This window comes from Canis aureus, chromosome X, assembly GCF_053574225.1.
Source record: "Canis aureus isolate CA01 chromosome X, VMU_Caureus_v.1.0, whole genome shotgun sequence".
NCBI classification, from domain to species: Eukaryota; Metazoa; Chordata; class Mammalia; order Carnivora; family Canidae; genus Canis; species Canis aureus.
In genome coordinates, this window is record NC_135649.1 from 86,489,063 (window position 1) to 86,495,463 (window position 6,401).

The following is a 6,401-nucleotide window of genomic DNA, read 5'->3' on the forward strand; positions in this document are numbered from 1 at the left end:
TTTAAAAAGAAAGTCAGCAGGGTTAAATTTGTATTTGTGACTTTGGAACAGAATACAACTAGTGCTATTAAACCTTGACCTTGATCTTAACCTTCATGGTGACAGAGCCAGCCAGTTCACTGATTAGAGGTCTCCCCATTTTGAAGGCAAATGTGAAGCGGTAATTTGGTCATGACATAAAGAGAAATTTTGTCATAAAAAAGAATTAAATTTAATACCTAAAGTTAAATGGTTATAATCCTTAACTGATAATGAAAGCATTAACTGCTGGTCACATTTATAGCTATTCTTTCATGTCACTAATCAAAGAGTGAAAATAATACTTCTAGCCTTAAAATATCTCTTCCTGGCATTGAAAATCCAATTTGCTTTGAGAGTCATATGCCCCAAACTCCAGTCTTTATTTCCTTATTACCAATTTGGGACTAGAGGGGGGCACTTAATATGACTCATATTTTCCAAATTCCCTGGAAACCATAGAAAATATTTCCTTCAAATCCCATTACATACATTACAATCTATTGTCAAAGCTTCTCCCATAGAAATGAGGAGAATATGCTTGGAAAACTAGAGAATCATAGAACAGTGGCATTGGGAGAGTCATTAGAAAGCACCCGTCCTCTTCTCTCCCTAAACAGATGAGCAAATGGAGACCTGCAGAAACCCAGGAGCTTGCCCACAGTCACACACCTAGTCTTGGATTTGGAACTAGAACCCAGGCCTCCTGCTCCACAGCTATGGGTGCTCCCCTTCCCCCACCAGCGAACAGATTCTCAGTCTTTTCAGGCTCTTGGATCCTGAATACAGTGAATGGGCTGGAAAAGAGTGAGAGAGACAGAATAAAGTTTAATGGGGGCATATCAAGGCTGAGAAAGAGGAAAAAGAATTATATTTTCCCTAAAGACCTCAAAATAGCCCTGGGAACGGAGAGAATTTAGACATTATTGGATATTGAGTTACTATGGAATTTGTATTATGTCTTTGAAAAATTAAACATATTTAGCCTTATTTTAATGTCTACCCCGAAGGATTGAGAGAGAACCAAAATGAAAACATTGATCAGTTAAAAGCACTACTCCTGGAATGCCTGAGGAATGTTCACCCATCTTCCCCATTTGCTATGCATGAATAAAGGGAGACGAAAATGCGTTATAATCTTAGTAGCTTACATCTTCAAATTCTGTAGGATAATCCATGATGGTGGAGGGCAAGCCTCTTGTTAACTGATTTTACCCTCATCATTTATAAGCATTTAATAATGATGGGTTAACACTGCACTGGAAGATAGAGGGGATTAAGGACTGAATTGATTTTCTTGAGTTTCCCAGACCAATCTGGGGATCTGTTCGAGTATGTCATTTCTTCTTTGTGACATGGGAGGAATTACGGTACAGACATGCTTTGGGCCACTTCTTCAGGTCCTGCTGCAACATACACACATGAGCAAGACGGCTGCCCAATATGGAACACCAAATGCATGGGGGTCAGGCCATTGGGGAGGCTTATATCAATCAGAGAGGCAAGTCATATCCTGCTGATGCTGCTCCCTTCATGACGCCAGGGCACTGTTACATTGTGGAGGACAGACATGGCCATTCCCTTCGGGACCTAGAACAGTGGAGAGGCTTGGTTCTGGAAAGAGAGGTTCTGTGCATGGCTGTAGCATTACACATTGGGAGGAGCATTCGCTTAGTCATGCCTGTTTCAGTGTGCAAACTGGTGTCCAGCAACTACTTGCAGAAGGAGGATATTTCTTGAGAGAACAACACGTGCCAACAAATCAGGGTTTTCCTCCAGTCTTCACTATATTAATGAAACGTTTGGGTATAATCTGCCATAAATGTGTAAGAGCATTGGCCTTTTCTTTAATTCAATTATGAGCGTCACTTCAAATTTCTCATTGATTAGAGCCGTTGTGTACCCTCTGATATTAATACCATATTCTCGGGGGCACCTGGGTGGCTCAGTGGTTGAGCGTCTGCCTTCAGCTCAGGGCGTGATCCCGGGGTCCTGGGATCAAGTCCCACATCGGGCTCCCTGCGTGGAGCCTGCTTCTCCCTCTGCCTGTGTCTCTGCCTCTCTCTGTCTCTGTGTGTCTCTCATGAATAAATAAATAAAATCTTTAAAAAAAAATACCATCTTCTCACTTGGCAGACAGAACTTTTTAAATTTGGTGACTACGGTGAATGTGGACATGAGCCAAGGAAGGATTTGTTGCTCTAGCCGTCAATCCCTTCAGGAGCTGCTTCAGCTACAGGGTCACCTTGCCCAAGGGCATGTTCTTCTAGAGGTGGCTCGGATCCAGAAACTGATGGAAGTTGGGGGGTCTAAGACCCTGGCCATCCTGGCTCAATGAAAGACAACGTTAGCAGGCAGTTCTAGCTCCAGAGTCTGGGTTGACTGAGGCATGCCACCTCCATGTGTCTTTGGGCCCAAGCTTGCCCCCACCCCGGACCCCTTGCTCCCACAGGTGCTGACCTGCGCCAATACCTGCGCCACAAGCTCCACCTTAGCATCTGACTCTTGGGAACCAAGCCTACGGCAGTAATTCTTACTTCTTTTAGTGGCCTATAAAAAAGGAAACAAGTGTGTTTAAGCCATCTAATCTCATTACATGCGTGGTCCATAATACGTGGGGTTCACATCAATGTTTGTGCTTCCTCTGAAAGCATAGTTTAAACATATATGCCAGCACCCACCGTGCGTCAGCTAGAATGCCAAGAGCTGGAGAAACTGAGGTTAAAAAAAAAAAGAGCCATAGCCTTGCTTTTAATAGGTACCCAGGCCAGAGAGACGGAGAGCTAACTATAAGTGATAATCAACCGAGCAGATAGTCTTGTGTGCTTGGCTTTAAGGCAGCCATCTTGGAAGTAAGGAGAAACGTGACTTTAGATACAACATCGGCATTTGTACAGCATTGGCACAGATAGGATGTCATCTGGCTTTCAGAATATCCTTATGGAATAAGTTAATTATTACAAAAATCGTACAGATAAGAAACCGGAAGTTGACTTTTGACCTTAAAGTCTTGTGCTTTCTTTGCCATTTCTAAACGCCTCCTTTTTCTTTTTTCGAAAGCATGTGGGCAGAAGGAAAGATGCTCCAAACCACTTTGTGTCAGAACACGTCAGTTCTCATTAGCAAACTGTGATTCCAGAACGTACACAGAGCGCACAGGACCTTGACCCAGTAGAACTTCAGAGAATATACTATTCTAATATAAACATCTGGGGAAAATAAGTACGTTCCAAATTAAATTACATGAGGCCAAAGCTGTGCTTATGACTTTAAAATCCTATCACATTTGGCTGTAATTTTTTTTTTAAGATTGTATTTATTTATTCATGAGAGATGCACAGAGAGAGGCAGAGACACAGGCAGAGGGAGAAGCAGGCTTCTCACCGGGAGCCTGACTCGATCCCCAGACCCTGGGATCACACCCTGGGCCAAAGGCAGACACTCAAACGCTGAGCCACCCAGGCGTCCCTGGCTATAATCTTTTGAGTAGCTTCAATGTTCCAGTGTTAGACGAACATGTTAGCTTGAATGTTCTATTTTAAAATTGTTGAGAGTTGGACAGGGCTCCCTAGGAGCAGTTTGACTTGTGTCATCACCGTCATCATCTTTTTGTCACCATTGTTGTCAACCTTGAATAACAGCGTATAATGAAGCAGACATCGTGATTAGCATTTTCTCTACTTTATCTCATTTAATCCTCCCACCTGACCTTGAGGTTAATATTACCCTTACTTTACAGTTGGTAGGAATAAGTGCTGTGGTTTTGAATCACTCACACTTTTTTCTGGCATCCCAGAGTTCTTTATTATCTTCAAAATCATCACCAAAAGTAACATTGTCGTCATCATCGCAAAGCATATATCCAGTATCTGTACATGCATATGTGCTGTGGAAATACATTTCAAGAGGTAAGTTCTCTCCTTGTAAGAGCTGGCATTCTAAAACCCTGCTTATGGTTTTAAATAACCAAATTCTTCACAATGCGTTCTCTTCTATTTTGGTCTACACCAGCAATGTGTTTTCCCATAATCCTAACATCCAATTATTTCCTTTTTCGCATTGGGACAATCTCATTCCCTTGTCCTTATTTGATTCCACAGTTCCATTCGTGATTCATGACTTTTTAGGTACCTGTTGTTGGAAGAGGCCATGAGAAACGAGAGTGCTAACATCAACACCAGTCTGAGAAGGAACACGGAAGGCATGAAGTTCAACTCTCGCTTTATAGAGGTTTTTGATTCCGTGTCTTCTGACTTCTCAACCAGGGCTCATGCCATTGGCTAATACTATGTTCCCGATTCTTCTGGAAAGACAGTTTCTCGTGAACAACGCAAAAGCACTCTCCAATGTTGCGTTGAAACTCACATCCTAAGATTTTGTTTGACTGTTTGCCCACTTTCACTGACTAATTCATAGTGCTTGGCACACACACTGTTGCATGTTAAGAGCATGAACTCTGGGGCCAGACTGCCCGAGTTCACATCCCTGATCTGCTGTTTGTGACTTTCAAGCAAGTTATTTGGCCTTTTTGTGCCTTGGATTCCTTGGCCTCTGTAAGTATGTATAAATTCCATGATATCATTATGAGGAGTAAATGAGTTAGTGGATGATGTGGAGAAACCTAGAACCATTCATAGTTCAAGCAAGTCATAACTTCTCAAACATGGCTTTGCTTAAGCTCAACATTATTCTTTTTATTTTTATTTTTATTTATTTACTTTTTAAAAAAGATTTATTTATTTATTCTTGATAGACATAGAGAAAGAAAGAAAGAGAGAGAGAGAGAGAGAGAGAGAGGCAGAGACACAGGAGGAGGGAGAAGCAGGCTCCATGCTGGGAGCCTGACTTGGGACTTGATCCCGGGACTCCAGGATCGCGCCCTGGCCCAAAGGCAGGCACTAAACTGCTGAGCCACCCAGGGATCCCCTCTTTTTTTTTTTTTTTTTTTAGATTTTATTTATTTATTCATGAGAGAGGCAGAGACATAGGCAGAGACACAGGCAGAGGGAGAAGCAGGCTCCCTGTGTGGAGCCTGATGCGGGACTCAATCTCAGGACCCTGGGATCACGACCTGAGCCGAAGGCAGATGCTCAACCACTGAGCCTCCCAGGCATCCCAAGCTCGACATTATTCTTGACCATATCTTTCCCCAGCAACAAGTACGCATTCTTAAGATTCCTTGTTATATGACTGTACAATAAAAAGGTTTTATTTTCTGTAAAGTTATGGTACTACATTGATAGAAAGAAATCAGAGCTGGTTGTAATTTTATCGCTGAAGTTTTAGCTTAAACTATTAGATCATTTTATTTGCCCTCCTATGAGCCTGAGTCAGGCTTATATGGAAACAACCAAAGCAGTGAAATGTGCAAGTTTCTCAAGACTTCTTCTGGGAAATTAATTTGCTCTGAAAGAAGTGTATGGCCTTCTTATCCTCCAATTATCCAATTATTCTCAGAAACACTGTCCTCTCTCCCTTCTTCCCTCCACTCCCCACCCCCCTTGACAATTCCCCTTACAGCTCCAGCTAACAAGCCTTGTCTAAAGTGTGCTCTGAGTGCTGACTTGCTGAAAGAGCCGCAGAAAGACACGTTTTTCATTAAATTTAAATTTGGGAACACCAGAGAGTCACGGTCTACATGTTCCATTCCAAGTCAGGAAGGACTGTAGTAAATAGTACAAATTCGGGCATCTATTCCTTACGTTAATTTCTATTTTTCTAAAATAGCAGTCTTTCACCCAGAGCCAGACACCTTTGTAGCAAGTCTTGGATTTGAACAAAGAGTAGAATATCATATTAAAATTGGAAAATTGTAGGGGCGCCTGGGTGGCTCAGTCGGTTAAACAGCTGCCTTCAGCTCAGGTCATGCTCCCAGGTCCTGGGATCGAGCCGGGTGTTCGGCTCCTTCCTCAGCGGGGAGCCTGCTTCTCCCCATGCCCCACTCCCCATTCAGGCTCCCTCTCTCTCAAATAAATAAATAAAATCTTTAAAGTAAAATAAAATTGGGACATTACAAGTCTATATTACCTAAATCCATACTGCCTAATAGAAATTTAATGTGAGCCACATAAATTATTTTAAATTAAAAAAAAATTATTTTAAATTTTGTAGTAGCTATATATATATAAAATTGATTTTGACAACATATTTTACTTAATCCAATATATCCTGAATATTATAATCTTGTCATGTAATCAATAGGAAGACCTATTAATGAGATATTTTACATTATTTTTTATACCAAGTCTTTAAAATTGGGTGTTTATTTTACACTCACAGTGCATGACAATTCAAACTATATATTATTTTTGAGATTTCATGGATGTACTGAAATCCCTGAGGAAAATGGCAGATATGCTGGGCGAGTCTAAGAACATAAGCAG